The following is an 18434-nucleotide window of genomic DNA, read 5'->3' as shown; positions in this document are numbered from 1 at the left end:
ACAATCAGTCGGCTCTGGCAGAACTTTGTATCAGGTTCCTCTACCGCCGCCTCGCCAGGTTGCCAACATCACTTGGAAGACCTGTGCACCCCGTATCTGCCTGATATACCACTCCTGGGCAGTTCCTAGGGGGTTACACATGCAGGTGGTGGTGGCAGCCGTATTGCAGCGTCTCGTGTAGTCAGACTGACTTGGGTATCAGCAGCACCCCGATTTTCACCCTACAGTACTGGGTTATCTATCTGCATTTACACTACACCTATTTTGCCCCGGCACAGTGTAGTTTTTCGCTATTTTACTTTTATGTTAGTATTTGTCCTCGGCTGTGTCCATATGATGGGCCACTATTTCTCCTCACCAATCACCATCATCTATTTTTCATTTTACTTTGAATTTCTTATATTGACTACTCTCACTAATATCCTATAGCACAGCGAGCATTCATCCGGGGATTCTGCCCTTCTGTGTCATTCTAGCTGCATTATATCCTTTAAAAAAAAAGAAGTAATAAGTGGACAAATAAACTTGGGACAAATGGACACATTAAAAGCCGACTTTATAACCCTCTCAACATACTATATTATAGTAAACTAGCTGAGAGACCCGGCGTTGCCCGGGATGTAAATGCGTAATAGGTAGTATTATTTATAAATCGTGGAACAATAGGTGACTATTTGTTGGAAAGGTTGGATAATAATGTTGAAAAGAAAGATGGAATAAAATGTAATACGATGTTGTATAAAAATGGTTTATTGTAACCACACCACAGTACAATGTATATTTTGGTGCCATAAGTGATGTAAAAATGTGAGGCGTGTGTCCTGCTAGGGTGTGAGGCGGCGGGTGGGTGTTCAGTACGGGTGGCACGTGGGTAGTGAGTGCTGGCTGTGGGTCGGGGTCCTTGTAGGGTGTGAGGCGGCGGGTGTGTGGCGAGTGCGGGTGACAGCTGGTCAGTGATGTTGTTGCGTAGGGGCAGGAGGCGGCAGGTGTCGAGTGTGTGGGGTGGGTGAGAGGCGGCGAGTGTGTGTCGAGTGTGGCGGGTGGGTGTGAGCGGTGGGCGGGTGAAAGGCAGAAGGGCGGGTGGGCGAAAGGCAGAGGCGGGAGGGCGGGCCTGAAAGGCGTTGAAGGAGGGGAGGTGAAGGGAGGGTGAGGGGAGGTGAAGGGAGGGTGAGGGGATGCGGATGGGTGGTGAGGGGGGGTGGTGGGGGGAGGTGAGGGGGGGTGGTGGGGGGAGGTGAGGGGGGGTGGTGGGGGGAGGTGAAGGGGAGGTGGAGGGGAGGTGAAGGGGGGGTGGAGGGGAGGTGAAGGGGGGTGGAGGGGAGGCGAAGAGGGGGTGGAGGGGAGGCGAAGGGGGTAGGTGGGAAGGGGGGGTGGAGGGGTGGAGGGGAGGTGGGGGGAGTGGAGGGGGGGAGGTGGGAGGAGGGGAGAGGTGGGGGGAGGGGGGAAGGGGGAAGGTGGGTGGAGGTGGAGGAGGGGAAGGGGGGAGGTGGAGGAGGGGAAGAGGGGAGGTGGAGGAGGGGAAGTGGGAGGAGGGGAAGGGGGGAGGTGGGGGAAGGGCAGAAGTAGTGGGAGGTGGGAAGGGGGGAGTGAAGGGGGGGTGGAGGGGAGGTGAGGTTGAGGGGAGGTGAAGGGGGGTGAGGGGGGGTGAAGGGGGAGAGGTGAAGGGGGGTGACGGGAGGTGAAAGGGGGGTGGAGGGGAGGTGACAGGAGGTGAAGGGGGGGTGATGGGAGGTGAAGGGGGGGTGACGGGAGGTGAAGGGGGGGGTGACGGGAGGTGACAGGAGGGGGAGAGGGGGGAGGGGGAGAGGGGAAGGGGGGGGAGGGGAAGGGGGGGAGGGGAAGGGGGGGTTGGAAGGGAAGTGGGGGGAGGGGAAGGGAAGTGGGGGGGGGTGCGGGAGGTGAGGGGGGGAGGTAAGTGACAATGTATCATATGGCCGCTTGCTCCACCTTCCTCCAGTGTCTGCCGGTCGTCTGTCGTCCCCCCAAACCTTCCGTCTGTGTGTCCCCCCAAACCTTCCGTCTGTCCCCCCCCCCCTGAAATCTTCCGTCTGTGCTCCCCCCCGAAACGTCCCGCCTGTTGTGGGCCGCTCCCTCACCCGTCCGGCCGCTCCCTCACCCGTCCGGCCGCTCCCTCACTCACCCATCCGGCCGCTCCCTCCCTCACCCGTCCGGCCGCTCCCTCACCCGTCCGGCCGCTCCCTCACCCGTCCGGCCGCTCACTCACCCGTCCGGCCGCTCCCTCACCCGTCCGCCTGCTCACTCACCCGTCCGGCCGCTCCCTCACCCGTCCGGCAGCTCCCTCACCCATCCGGCAGCTCCCACGTGGATCTGAGGCGGGAGGCAGCGTGTTGTGGCCGCTCCCCCGCTGTGTCCCGGGCGCTCGCTCTGCTCCCCCGCTGACTGTAGCGGCTGGGGTGTGAGCTTGGAGGCAATGCGGGAAGGGACACAGGGGTGGGGGGGGGGGAGGGTGTGTGTGAGAGTGTGTGTGTGTGTGTGTGAGTGTCAGTGTGTGACCTTTGTGTGTGACCTTTGGTCCGTCACTCCGCCTCAGGCCAATGGAGCCATCTCATTGGCCTGAGGCGGAGTGTCGGGCCAAAGCTCCAATGTAATTGCCGCTAGGGACAGGACAACCAGACACGCATACAACGGTTTGAGAAATATATAGATAGATAATATATGTTTAATATATACTATATTATATGTATAAAAAAAAAATGCAAATTATGGTTACTACATTTTTGCAAATGCTTATTGGAAATTACACATCTCCCAGACATGAGACACTTTGACACATTTGGGGAGTTTGAAAACCCCCTCAACCTGTAATTAGATTTACCGAGTGCTGTCAGCTGCAGAAATCCCCCAGCGCATACTGGAGGAGGTAAGGTTTTATCGCCGTGTCTGTGATGAGCACATAGAGACATCCGTGCTGTATAATTACTAACAGTTGTTTTGCCCCACTGGTTAATTGCTACATTGCTAAATCAATGCTGGGCATGACTTTCATTTGCAACGAAATAATTAATTGCAACGAGAAGATGTCGGAGAAATGAAGCAGTGACACTGGAACAGGAACAGGCTCACAAAGGATTTGCCGCGGATATGGGTAGCGCCATGTCTGACGAGACAGGCGTTAATGAAGAAATATCCATTTCGGGCTTAACCCCGCCAGCGCCACAGCAGTCTAAACTGCAATGCACAGGGCTGCAGGGGTTACAGCATCAAGCGCCCTGCGCTTAGAATGTTGGGACGCAATGTCTACACACTCTGCCGCGCTTTGCTCCGCCGGTCCCTGCGTGGGCGAAAAGCATCATAGCATACCGGTAAAGTTAATGCACAGCTCTTTTCTGCATTCATTTCCATTAAATTGAGGATAGATCATTCTGATGGCAGAAATTGCAATGTGGACAATCGGCACGCAGGACGGATGTGCTTCCAGCAGCTATAAAGGGAGATAAAACGATGGCGTGCTTGACACCTGCCTTGTTACCGGGCCCATTACAGCCGCCCAACTCTCAGATTTTCCCTTTTTTCCCGCAGGGGATTTAGTTCCTGTTTCCCAATATCGGGATTTTGGGCACGTGCCCAATTTACCTTTAATGAGATACTGTAGGAAACGCAAGGTATTGTAAACGGCGCGAAAGATCTGACAATCAAGGGAACCGTCATCCGTGTAGAGGTTATAAAGAGAGGATAGGGCGGTCCTCATATAACACTAACATCGGGCCAATATACTTCATAGTGTCCACATGACAATGTATTCTATGTAAGTGCACATAGAGCAGTAATTCGGGAGGTGTCTCTCAGGAGTTTGCCCCCCTCATTCTGTACTGGCGGATCCCCGGCAGTATAGTGGGGTCCTGAGCCCGTGTGGGGGCAGCGCACTTAGTAAGGCCCCAAACTGCACCTTAGCGTGGGTGGTATACCTGTCACTTACAGCAGGAGCTTCCAAAGTCACTCCCCAAAATGCTTTGCATCCACAGCAGCAATGCATTGTGGGGCGTGACTTTGGAAGCTCTCGCAGTGAGTGACAGTTTTACCACCCCCATGCTGCCTGCACACGGAGGGAGCAGTTTGGGGCCTTATTAAGTGTATGTTCCCCCCACTAGCTCAGGACACCATACTGCCTGGGATCGGTCGTGCAGGTTTGTTAGCGATAATCTGACGAGTTGGTGATAAGATTTATTAATTAGGGGTTCGCGGAATACTGTAAGTATTTTCTAGCAGAGGGAGCGCAGTGTAACACAGGGCGGGAGCCGCTCACCCAAAGGGTAACATGTAATTGTAATCAAACACAAGGAAAGCCCAAAGAAGGGAGAAAACCCTTTAATTAAACATGGCATGCATAGAAGTATTCAGGTAAAAGTATATATCAATAGTCATTATTTCAAAGCATATATAAAAAACGGCGAAATGCAAAAAAAATAAAAAATTGTTTAAAGCAGCTAAAGGAATATATACGGGTACAGATCACACCTGAGAACACCCTGGGAATTGTTTTGTTAAAGTGTCGTCTCTATGTAACACTGATGTATGTTTAACAAAAGGAAAAGCCAAAAGCTCCCCGTTTATAAGTCGCTTAATAGTGGTCTGTGTAGGGACTGAAGTTGTGGGGTTTGAACAAATTCAAAGTAACTTACAGTAATTCAAAGGCCTCGGCCATGTTTGCTGCGTGCTTGCGGAAGCGTGCTGACGCGCGCTCCTGCTCAGCACTGAGCCCCTACAGCCGCAATTAGAGCAGCTTTAGTAGGGGCTCACCTGCGCTTCCGCAGGTCTTAGGGGTATTAAAAATTCCCCCGCTTGCCGGCGAGACAGGCCGGTCACGTGAGCGGTTCGCCCAATGAGGGTGAACCAGCTCCGTGACGTCACTGGCCCGCCCCCGCCTCTGTAAGGGAAGGTAGAGAGGCAGCAGCTGGGGGTTAGCAACCTGCAGAGAGCCGCAAGAAGGGGCGGAAAGAGGCGCATGCGGTCTGGGAAATTACATGCAAATGAGCATATAATGTGTCACCTGTTGCCTGGAATATCCATTCACATGGAGCCCATTTAAAGCTGCAGTTCAGTCAATATCCGGCATGTGGGTTTTTTTTTTAATAAATCAGTTCTGTATTAAGAAAAAATACTTTTAGCATTTTCTGTTTTAAAAAAAACAACTTTGAAAGACAAATTTTCTTGTATTCTATTTTAACAGCCATTTGCTAAGGCACTGCCCCTTTATGTCCTGTCACAAGCCCTGGCACACCCCTTTGTCAGCCCTGCCATCCCTCTAGCACTTGTCAGTGCAGGAGTACTCATGAATATTCATGAGCTTCCACTGACAGACAAGCAGAATATAAACAGATCCCTTCACTAATTATGTCACCAAATTTCGACCTATCAATACATGGAGAACGAATTGACTGGCAGCTATACAGTTCTTTAGGTAATTAGAGATTGCACACATGAAACTATTGAAGTAAAAAAAATAATTTAAAAAAAAAAGACTGAACTGCAGCTTTAAGCAGATGCATAGCCGTTCACACAGCTTTTAAGCTGACACATTTATTCCAGGCAAAAGGTGACACATTGTGTGTTCATTTGCATGTCATTTCCCAGAATCCCTTGCTGCAGTGGGAGCACTCTATGCGAGGTGATAATGGTGAAAGGCGGGGGGTTGCAGACCTGTCTAAGACATGTGAATGTGCTGACAAGTGATATTCTTTATTGGCTATATGCTAACCGTGGAGGTTTTCTCTTGGCTTTTTCACCCACCATAACTTAAAATGCCACAGGTGTACGCACGCTCTCTCCGTTATGCTAGTAGTTTAAAAAACGAAAGTTACAAATGTACAAGACGCGCTTGTAAACGTCTAATCGCTAGTCAGAGAGCGTGGTGTATCGAGTCACCTTCTTAGAAGTCGCTCCCCCTAATCTTCAACAGAAGATGTCTAAACTCGCCTTGACGTATGCCCTCGCAGAAATAAAGTCCACTCGCTTATAGACTGTACCAAACGGATATAAAGTGATTGGGTTTTTCCAACGATCATTTATTTATTTATTTTTTTTCATTCCCGTCGTGGATAAGCAAAAAATCCCTTATAAAGCCTTCTACGTTGTTCACAGATATTGTTCCATTTCTTCCAATATCAGCATTTCATACAATACGTGCAAATAATATCCGCCTCTTTTTCTCGTATAATGCACTCTTTTTGCGAGCGTGGGTATAACCCCAGTGCCTGTCGTTCCTGCTTTGCAGACGAGACCTTCCACAAGTACGAAGATATATAAAATGGTGATGGAAAACGAGGCACACGTGACATTTCTACACTAGTGCAGGATGCAGCTCAGGAGAGCGAGTATCTCCGCAGTACTACCCCCCATTCAGCAACTGTTCCGGCTCCACTCCGCACTTCTCAGCATCTTTGTTGCCAAGGCAACCCATCCCTGGACCAGTCACATGACCGCTGCCAAGCTCAGACTCTTGTTCTGGGGCATTACTGGGACCAAATCACAGAAAAACTATAATATGAGACCCAGGCATTCAGCACCACTCACCTTAATTATCAAGCGGCTTGAAACTTAGCTGAAAAGTCTGCCAGTTTCTACTTTCTTCCTGATAAAGGTTCCCACCGCCTAAATATAAGACAACTGTGGGATGGCAAAGTGTTCCAAATTCTCTGATATGAGTTTCCACATTCTGCACAGGGTGGGTTTTTGTCTTGCACTCCTAAAGCCGATGGTTCATTCCAACGATCTGCTTAGTAAACACTTCCCTGTACTGTTTACAGCACTGCCTACACTGCACCAATGTACAAAGCATTCTCATTATTCAGGAGTGGCTCAGTGAGTAAATACACTGACTGACACTGAGTTTGAAGCAGTCCTTGTCTCGCCGTGAAACTCGACCGCCGTTTTCTGCTTCGGAGAAATACTGAAATATACGTTTTTATTGCAGGTCTTTTAACTTTAAAAGTTCTTTCAAATTCTCTCCTCAGTTAAATGTTAAACCCCCTAAAAGCAGTAGGTATAGAAGGTGAGTTAGGCAGTTCCGCGATGGGGGCTATCCATGCAAAGCTGTTAAACATATCATTTTGAAACAGCAATGACAAATAGTTACATTACCAAGGGCTTGATCCCCACAGTTCCATTAAATCAGGGCTCGTAGCGTGATGGAAAACAGCAACAGTCTATATTCCCTCAGGTTAATGCATTTTCACAAAGCTCATTATATGCAAAAACAACAGCTGTTCAACGTCTCATTAGCACAGGGTCACATCACTGTCACCCAACATTGCTTTAGCCTCCAATAAGGTGACGCAAAGTATGACTCAGTCCCCCTAAAACAGGTCTTTTCTGGGGTGCACAAGAGGGGAAGAGAGAGACCATGGTGATATACCTTTGAATTATTCCTCAGCGCCTGGGGAAATAACCTTATTGTAATATGTTTCCCAGATATCCCAGGAGTGTTCACAGCTAACTCTCCACATGTTGTATAGGGGAGTGTTTTAGGACAGGGGGGCGCAATCACTGCGGTTAGGGTTAGCGTGACGTGACTGAGCCTCAGCGCTTTTTCTCACATGCACATGCATTATACAGTATGTTACTAATTGGACTACAAGCCCATTGCACTTCCCATACACACGTATGCTGTCTGCTACAATTTAGCGATGTCAGGGGGTACTTGGCAGGTGCTAACATCCATGGGATCGTCTGTCCGTGCCGCGGCGCCTAAAGTGACGTGTCGTATCCTGTGATCCGATGCTCTGTACGGTTGAAACGGGCTCTGCTGCTGCTGCTGCTGCGGCTGCTGCTGCTGCTGCTGCTTTCGCAGACTGACAGTGAAATATTTCATTCTTGCAGCTCCTGGGCATATGGCATCAAGCAGGGTGTGAAGGGAGAAGTTTGTTCAGGAAGGTGCTGGTAAAGGCGTCCAGCATTCTCTTTCTTTAGCAGCCTGTCTGCATGCAAATCTCGCAGCTGCTGTGATTTTGAAGGGAAGGATTTTAACAGCTTTGCTTCTAGCTACAGAACCCTGGGGAAGCGACGGGGTTAATCCGATTACTTCGCAATATGCTACATGCAGAAGAGTTGTATGTACAGCATATACAGCATATACAGGGGTTAACGCAGCAGAGTTACTTTTCGCTACGATGTCATTGTCATCAACAATGATTACTTTGTAGGTAACAATGATAAGAACAGGTATTAATACTTAATAAACCTATTATATTCATTCTGCTGGGGCTGCGTATGGTTAAGGTACCTCAGCTACTGTGTTCACGTCTAAAAGCTTTATATCCAGAAGGACACACGCGGTATAAGATGGAGGTGGCGCAAACAAGAGTTACTGAAATGACCCGTGGTTTGTATCGCTAGGAAAGGAGCTTAGCATGTCCAGCCTGGAAGAAAGAACAGGGAGAGGGACAGGGGCAATACTTTCACATCAGGGGTATTAACAAGGATGGAAGCATTTTTTTGTTAGCATTCCTCTATATATGTCCTGATTTAAAGCTGCAATGCTGAGCACTGCCTCGATGAAAGGTCAGTGGATGCATGGAACAGCCCCCCGGCAGTGGTGGTGGAGCAGGTATGGCTGGGCCAAGCAGTCCGTATGTGCAGGGCACGTTCTAGGCGACCGTGTAACGGATATCCTTATCATTTTGGGCTGTTCTGCAACATCATTCTCCACTGTATACCCCAGTGACATCCAGGCTGAGGATGAAAGTAAAACTCTGCACGTATCAGAGAAGGGAAGGCTCTATAACAGGGCAGCCAACTCCAGTCCTCAAGGGCCACCAACAGGTCAGGTTTTCAGGATATCCCTGCTTCAGCACAGGCGACTCAATCAGCGGTTGTCATTATGACGGCACCACCTGTGCTGAAGCAGAGATATCCTGCAAACCTGGCCTGTTGGTGGCCCTCGAGGACTGGAGTTGGCCTACCCTGCTCTACAAATGGTAGATATTAAGAATCAGCCTCGAGAATGAACACAAGTTCAACTCCCAACCCAAACTGTTACATGCAAATGGGAAAATCTTTTTCACCCTCCCCTGCCCCCTGCCCACCTGTAATGTGCTCAATTATACTAACAATGTAATAACAACCACACCGGAGCTGGCTGCATGAATGTCTGAAGTGCAATCGGAAATTTCAGCCATGCCGGTTACGTTCAAGTTATTATGATGGAGCCGAGGAATGAATATAACCGACAATAACAATTCTACCTCGGCACATTCCCTGTTTTATTGTCAATTTCTGCAAAGCCGCCCCCGACAAACCCCCCGACCCCCCCCCTCCCCCCCCACAACAAAATCAACTAAAAACCCCTTCTGCCACCATCGAGAAAGATCTCGCTGCTCGGGAAAGCAGATGTAATGAAGGCAGAGATAATACAACACATGCAGAACTCCCGGCGGGGGGTCCGACTGCCAGCACATCCCGGAACAGTTTGCAAATCTACGGGAGTTGGGGTGGAATTTGCATCCTCGCAGTGAGAGACGCGAAGCCGCTGGCACAATACAGAGGGAAATGTTGGTCCTTCACTGGAGAGTCTCGGTGAGTCAACAACGCTGACTTAGAAGTTCATAATCCCGGTGTCGGGTCCTTGTGACGTTTGGCAAATCATTCTATCTCCCTGTGCCTCGGGCACCGTCAGATTGCAAGCTCACTGGGGCAGGAACGGTGCCTACCAAATTCCATGTACAATGTTGTGTACCGTGCGCTGTACTGTAATTGGGAGAAAAGCGCTGTATAAAATAAAGTTATTGTTATTTCCATCAGATAAGGACAAGCGCCCGACAGCCCGTGGCAGCCCCTCCAGGTCCCTGTTTGGTTGTGCATGACTCCGGGGACTTTCCTTTTCCTAACAGAGTGACGAGTAAATAAAGGCAGGAGACCAGGTTTAAATTAAGGGGGCGAGGCCAAAGGATCAATATCCCCCTTCTGTGTTACTTACATACATACTACCCTCAATAGGGTTACCAGTTTGCTGCAAGGGGTTAATAGTAGAGCAGCATCTGCTAGTCCCCGCCCACCTGTGTTGCTCCAGGGATACTGACGTCACAGGTGGGTATATAGGAGAAGACGAAGGTTCTGGAAGGTTAGGTTCCTGGAGGACAAGAGGAGGGGAGCCTCGTGGAGTGTAGGTATTATCTTGCCGAAGTAATAGTACAGATCAGGCCCCCCTGTTTGTTATGTTACAAATAGGGACAGTGTCCTTTAGCAAGGATTCCAATGAGATGGCCAATGGAAACACGGAGGAACCAGAGCGGGGGAGACAGACTTGCCACAGCAGGCCATGTGCAGAGGGCTCCCGGGTGTCAGCTGTACAGGTGGATCCACCTATGTGGCCTCCTCAACCAGTCGGGAAGGGGCAGTACCCCACCCGGAATGGGGTATAGTCTTTACCTGCAGAGAACCAGCCAGGATCCCAGTAAGGGCCCAAAGTAGACAGGGTAAAGCGGACGTAACTCCGAAGGAGGGCCCTGTCCAATACAAGTAACACAGCCAGGTATATGCACTCTCTGAGGGTTAAGAGGGAACACTTAGGGAAGTACCGTGTCATGAGCAACAAAGAGTGATGTAAAGCAACGTACAACTACCGTATGTCAACTATGTGTGAGGTGTCCCCGTGCCTGGGGACCTGTGTGTGTGAGGTGTCCCCGTGCTTGGGGACCTGTGTATGTGAGGTGTCCCTGTGCCTGGGGACCTGTGTGTGTGTGTGAGGTGTCCCCGTGCCTGGGGACCTGTGTGTGTGAGGTGTCCATGTGCCTGGGGACCTGTGTGTATGAGGTGTCCCTGTGCCTGGGGAACTGTGTGTGTGTGAGGTGTCTCTGTGCCTGGGGACCTGTGTGTGTGTGAGGTGTCCCTGTGCCTGGGGACCTGTGTGTGTGAGGTGTCCCTGTGCCTGGGGACCTGTGTGTGTGTGTGAGGTGTCCCTGTGCCTGGGGACCTGTGTGTGTGTGTGAGGTGTCCCTGTGTCTGGGGACCTGTGTGTATGTGAGGTGTCCCTGTGCCTGGGGACCTGTGTGTGTGATGTGTCCCTGTGCCTGGGGACCTGTGTGTATGTGAGGTGTCCCCATGCCTGGGAACCTATGTGTATGTGAGGTGTCACTGTGCCTGGGGACCTGTGTATGTGAGGTGTCCCTGTGCCTGGGGACCTGTGTGTATGTGAGGTGTCCCCATGCCTGGGGACCTGTGTATGTGAGGTGTCCCTGTGCCTGGGGACCTGTGTATGTGAGCTGTCCCTGTGCCTGGGGACCTGTGTGTGTGTGAGGTGTCCCTGTGCCTGACCTGTGTGTGTGTGAGGTGTCCCTGTGCCTGGGGACCTGTGTGTGTGTGAGGTGTCCCTGTGCCTGGGGACCTGTGTGTATGTGAGGTCTCCCTGTGCCTGGGGACCTGTGTGTATGTGAGGTCTCCCTGTGCCTGGGGACCTGTGTATATGTGAGGTCTCCCTGTGCCTGGGAACCTGTGTGTATGTGAGGTGTCACTGTGCCTGGGGACCTGTGTGTATGTGAGGTGTCCCCATGCCTGGGGACCTGTGTATGTGAGGTGTCCCCATGCCTGGGAACCTGTGTGTATGTGAGGTGTCCCCATGCCCGGGGACCTCAATAAAGATTGGAGTTGTACAACAAATGTTCCTGGCACCCATCATCTTCACCCTTGCTACCTCATCGCCCAGCACCCTGAATCCAGCACCCTGAAGTGAGGAAAACCCTGCCGAGTCACCAAATTCCGCACCCCAATATAACCTCCCTAGGTGCCAGGAAAGGAAAGTTCCATATAAGTATATATAAGTGTGTATGTGTGTATACCTTTTGCCTTCCTCTGGATCAATAAGTAAGTATAGATATAGGATAAAGTATCTGTTGTCTAAATGTAGCATAGGTTGAACTTGATGGACGCATGTCTTTTTTGAACCTCATCTACTATGTATGTAATATCTATATTTATATATGCACCTGGATTGAAAACTGGTTAAAGGACAGACAACAGAGGGTTGTCATAAATGGAACTTTTCCAGGTTGGGCTTCAGTTGTGAGTGGAGTACCTCAAGGATCGGTACTGGGACCCCTGCTTTTTAACTTGTTTATTAATGACCTTGAGATTGGGTTTAGTCTCCATCTTTGCTGATGATACTAAATTGTGTAAGGTAATAGAATCAGAGCAGGATGTAATTTCTCTCCTGAAGCACTTGGAGAGACTGGAAACGTGGGCAGGTAAATGGCAGATGAGATTTAATACAGATGTAGCCAGGCCCCCCGAGCCGTTGCTGGCCCCCCCCCCCCTCGGGACACTCACCGCGGCGGTAGGGAGGTTAGAGCCGCTCGTGGGGAGGTGCGGGGGCTCTTGTGCACGCGGCCGGTTGCCAGGGACGCGATCGGGCCGTTGCTAAGGCCGCGGTCGCATCGTGAGGGTCCCGGCGGCTAGCGGAGCAGGGCGCCGCCATTGAGAGATAGCTCGCGCATGCGCAGTTAGAGCAGGCGCCGGAGAACTCCAGACAGCTCACGCATGTGCAGATAGGGGCCCGCGAAACCCTAGCCTACCAGGGAAGGCTCTAGGCAGGGACTACGAGTCCCATGAGCCTCTGCGCGCCCCACGTGATGCCAGGGAGCCATTAGGGCACAGTGACTTCCTGCAGGAGCAAATAGATACTTTTCGCGGGTTGTCTGCACGTTGGCAGTTGGTGACCAGAGCAGCTAGGAGAAGGAGGTAGGATGCAGGAGTCAGTGACTCCCTGCACTAGGCCAGCAATTCCCCAAGGCCCCAGATAGCCCTGAGTCACCCTAGTGGAGTGTTGTAGGGACAGGCCCTAGGTTAGGGACTTTGCCCCATTAGCTATTTCATGTTAAGAGTGCAAAGAACATTGCATGTCTTGCTGGGAGAGAGCTGGACTATCATCAGAGCGGGATCGCCTTTGATGGATCATCCTGCGGTGGATCACGGATATCGTGCGGGAGTTCGCCTTGATCCTTTGTGAAGTCCGTTGCAGGTCCGGGCACTGGAATGCTCGGCAGGTAACCCATAACATCAAGTGCACCAACAAGGCCTATCACCAGACATAGTGGCTGCGCAGTCACACACACACACACTTGTATATGACGTGGGAGTGCGAGACATTGGGTTGGGTTACTGGACACGGGTTGGGATCATTCTGTGGAAGTGTTAGCGTCCGCCGTGACGCATAAAGTGTTAGCGTCCGCCGTGACGCATAAAGTGTTAGCATCCGCCGTGGCGCATAAAGTGTTGGCGTCCGCCGTGGCGCATAAAGTGTTGGCGTCCGCCTTGGCGCAAGATAGCATTAGCGTTGCGAGAGACGTAGTGAGTAGTTTCTCCTCTAGAGAAGGACATCCGTTATTCAGTGTGATAATATATGTGTTGTATGCTGTTCACAAGTAAAAGGTATTTGGTTATCTCACATATCGTGTATATGGTTATTGTATGAGGTCCTGCGAGGAACAATTCCTGCTCTGCTAGAAACCATCGCAGGTGGAGGCGCTGCACCGAGTAAGTGGTTACTCATAGTATCATAATTGCCCCAGGTTCCCTTTGGCGGAAGCTCAGCCCTCCTGTGAGCCAACAGGTAAAGTACCACACACTGGTAACACCGTATGTTCTCCGCACCCACACTATAATCTGCGATTGGGTGAGGGAATACCCGTTACACAGATAAATGTAAGGTTATGCATTTGGGATACAAGAATAAAAAGGCGACTTACAAAGTAAATGGAGATATATTGGGGGAATCCTTGATGGAGAAGGATTTAGGAGTGCTTGTAGACAGCAGGCTTAGCAATAGTGCCCAATGTCATGCAATAGCTGCAAAGGCAAACAAGATCTTATCTTGCATCAAACGGGCAATGGATGGAAGGGAAGTAAACATAATTATGCCCCTTTACAAAGCATTAGTAAGACCACACCTTGAATATGGAGTACAATTTTGGGCACCAATCCTAAGAAAAGACATTATGGAACTAGAGAGAGTGCAGAGAAGAGCCACCAAATTAATAAAGGGGATGGACATTCTAACTTGTGAGGAGAGGCTAGCTAAATTAGATTTATTTACATTAGAAAAGAGGCGTCTAAGAGGGGATATGATAACTATGTACAAATATATTCAGGGACAATACAAGGAGCTTTCAAAAGAACTATTCATCCCACGGGCAGTACAAAGGACTCGGGGCCATCCCTTAAGGTTGGAGGAAAGGAGATTTCACCAGCAACAAAGGAAAGGGATCTTTACAGTAAGGGCAGTTACAGTGTGGGATTCATTACACATGGAGACTGTGATAGCAGATACAATAGATTTGTTCAAAAAAAGGTTGGACATCTTTTTAGATGGGAAAGGTATACAGGGATATACCAAATAAGTATACATGGGAAGGATGTTGATCCAGGGATTAATCCGATTGCCAAATCTTGGAGTCAGGAAGGAATTAATTTTTCCCCTTAATGGGGTTTTTTGTTTGCCTTCCTCTGGATCAATAAGTAAGTATAGATATAGAATAAAGTATCTGTTGTCTAAATTTAGCATAGGTTGAACTTGATGGACGGAAGTCTTTTTTCAACCTCATCTACTATGTAACTATGTAACTATGTAACTATATCAACCCCACACCGATGAGACCCTAGAGGTCGAAACGGCTGTCTGTGGGTGGGTTTACTGGCTATGTATCTTAGCCCAGGCAGTGCCCAAAGCTGTGCAATGCAGCAAGCATAAGTTTATAGGGGTCCATGTCATATGGATTCGAAGCAAAAGGTGGCACTGTGTGCTCATTTGCATGTCATTTCCCAGAATCCCTTGCCTCAGTGGAAGCACTGTATGCTGGGTGATAATGGTGAAAGACAGGATTGCAGAACACACACACACACACACACACACACTTTTTGTTATATAGTGCTGACAGTGTATGCACAATTAGTCCCTCCCCCATAGAGCTTACAATCTAATGGGCCACAGGGAGATAACATGACACTCACAGAGCCATTCCTTTATATAAAGCATTTCCCCCCTCTCCCGGTTAGTATACAAGGCCCTATATATAAACATATATATACATATATATATATCTTATACTATATTAGTGAAAGCACTGTATGCCTGCCTGCCTGCCTGCCTGCCTGCCTGCCTGCCTGCCTGCCTGCCTGCCTGCCAGCCAGCCTGCCTGCCTGGATGTCCGGTGTCCCTAGGGGAAATCTCATTGGTCCCTTGGGCCGCCCCCGCACACCTCTCATTGGCCTGAGGTGGAGGCACACCTCTCATAGGCCTGAGGCGGAGTGACGGGCGGGCCAAACACACACACACACACACTCTCTCTCTCTCTGCTGCTACACACACATGCTACACCCATAAACACTGCTGCTGACACTGACACACACACACACACTGGAGCTCTATACACACACAGTAGCTCTATACACACAGACATCAGCTCTACACACAAACTGCTGCTACACATACAGCAGCACAACTCTCTCTCTCTCTCTCTCTCTCTCTCTCTCTCTCTCTCTCTCTCTCTCTCTCTCTCTCCTCCTTAACGGCTGCCCGGCCTTGACCCCCCCGGCCGCTGGCCCGCAATAATGGAACCCCCCCTATCGCCACTCCGCGGGACCTCAACATCACCCTCTCCCCCGGTGCTCCCTACCCCCCCCTCCCCTCCCCCCCCAGAACACGCTGTCGCCGCTCTCACCTTCAGGCCTAGAGGCCGCGCCCCCAGCTCACCATCCCCGCGCGCGCTGCTCCCGCTCTCTCAGTCGGGAGCTGTACGGGCCGCGGCCTACACCACCTCCTGACCTGAGCGTCTCAGCTCCGCATCGCCGGGGGAAACGGAGACCGCCGAGGAGGAGGAGGAGCGCGGCCCGGTGCGAGGTAAGTAACCGCACGGGAAGGGATCTTTCACCCGGCCCGGCCCGGCGCTTCACCCCACCCGGCCCGGCGCTTCACCCCACCCGGCCCGGCGCTTCACCCCACCCGGCCCGGCGCTTCACCCCCCCGGCCTGGCCCTTCACCCGGCCCGGCGCGTCAACCCCCCGGCCTGGCCCTTCACCCGGCCTGGCGCTTCACCCCCCCCCCCCCCCGCCCTGGCCCTTCAGCCCCCCCGCCCTGGCCCTTCACCCCCCGCCCTGGCCCTTCACCCCCCCAACCCCTCCCTGCCCTTCGCTCCCACCCTCCCTGCCCTTCGCTCCCACCCCCCCTGCCCTTCGCTCCCACCCTCCCTGCCCTTCGCTCCCTGCCCTTCGCCCCCACCCTCCCTGCCCTTCGCCCCCACCCTCCCTGCCCTTCGCCCCCACCCTCCCTGCCCTTCGCCCCCACCCTCCCTGCCCTACACACGTACACACACGTACACACACGTATACACACGTACACACACACACACACGTAGGCACACGTATACACACACATGTCGACACACACGCGTAGACACACACACGTATACACACACACGTATACATACACACGTAGACACACGTATACACGTAGACACGCAGGCAAACGTAGACACGCAGGCACACGTAGACACGCAGGCACACGTAGACACACGTAGACACGCAGGCACACGTAGACACGCACACACACGTAGACACGCACACACACGTAGACACGCACACACACGTACACACTCACGTATACACACGTACACACACACGTAGGCACACACGCGTACACACACACACACGTACACACACGTGTACACACACGTATACACACACGTATACATACACACGTATACACACAGGCACACGTTGACACACGTATACACGCAGACGCACGTAGACGTAGACATGCAGACGCACGTACACACGCACACGCACGTACACACGCACACGCACGTACACACGCACGTACACACGCACGTAGACACGCACGTAGACACGCACACGCACGTAGACACGCACACGCACGTAGACACGCACGTAGACACGCACGTAGACACACACACGCGAGTAGACACGCACGTACGCGCACGTAGACACGCACGCGCACGTAGACGCGCACGTACACACGCACGCGCGCACGTAGACACGCACGCGCGCACGTAGACACGCACGCGCGCACGTAGACACGCACGCGCGCACGTAGACACGCACACGCGCACACACGTATACACACACGTATACACACACACACACGTATACATACACACACACACACACGTATACACACACACACACACATGTATACATACACACACACACACGTATACATACACACACACACACGTATACATACACACACACACACACACACACACATAATGTATACACACACACATGTATATACACACACATGTATATACACACACATGTATACACACACACATGTGTGTGTGTGTGTGTGTGTATACGTGTGTGTGTATACATGTGTGTGTGTGTATACATGTGTGTGTGTGTATACATGTGTGTGTGTGTATACATGTGTGTGTGTGTATACATGTGTGTGTGTGTATACATGTGTGTGTGTGTATACATGTGTGTGTGTATACATGTGTGTGTGTATACATGTGTGTGTGTATACATGTGTGTGTGTGTGTGTGTGTATACATGTGTGTGTGTGTGTATACATGTGTGTGTGTGTGTATACATGTGTGTGTGTGTATACATGTGTGTGTGTGTATACATGTGTGTGTGTGTGTATACATGTGTGTGTGTATACATGTGTGTGTGTGTGTATACATGTGTGTGTGTGTATACGTGTGTGTATATACATGTGTGTGTGTGTGTATACATGATGTGTATGTATACGTGTGTGTGTGTGTGTATGTATACGTGTGTGTGTATGTATACGTGTGTGTGTATGTATACGTGTGTGTGTATACATGTGTGTGTGTGTATACATGTGTGTGTGTGTACGTGTGTGTGTACGTGTGTGTGTGTACATGTGTGTGTGTGTACATGTGTGTGTGTGTGTGTGTGTACATGTATACATGTGTGTGTATACATGTGTGTGTGTGTGTCTACATGTATACACACACACACACACATGTATACACACACATTTACACACGTATACACACACATTTACACACACACACGTGTATACACACACGTGTATACACACACACAAACATGTACACACACACATGTATACACACACAAATGTACACACACACATACACACGTACACATACACATACACACACACACACACACACAATGTATACACACAAACATGTATACACACATGTATACACACACACACACACACACGTATACACACACACACACACACACACTATCCCCAGCACCACCACATCAGCACACCGGTATCCCATGCCCCCCCCCAGCACACTGGCATTTTCGGCTCCCCACCATTCCCAGCCCCCATCAACACCATCAGCACCCACACATTGGCACCTTCGCACCTCCCCCATCGGCACACCCACATCCGCACCCCCACATCAGCAACAAACCCTCCCAAATCAGCACACCGATACAATCACCATCAGTACAGCCACAGC

General features: G+C 50.9%; 1 protein-coding gene across 5 annotated transcripts in view; it reads right to left on the bottom strand.

Annotated features, from left to right (window-relative positions):
- CDH4 (cadherin 4) overlaps positions 1-18434 on the bottom strand; it is a 499844-nt gene that overhangs the window by 159345 nt on the left and 322065 nt on the right. The gene's annotated exons all lie outside the window — the stretch shown is intronic.

This window comes from Ascaphus truei, chromosome 15, assembly GCF_040206685.1.
Source record: "Ascaphus truei isolate aAscTru1 chromosome 15, aAscTru1.hap1, whole genome shotgun sequence".
NCBI lineage: Eukaryota > Metazoa > Chordata > Amphibia > Anura > Ascaphidae > Ascaphus > Ascaphus truei.
Note: the sequence above shows the minus strand (reverse complement) of the source record. Positions and strands in the feature narration are given on the sequence as shown.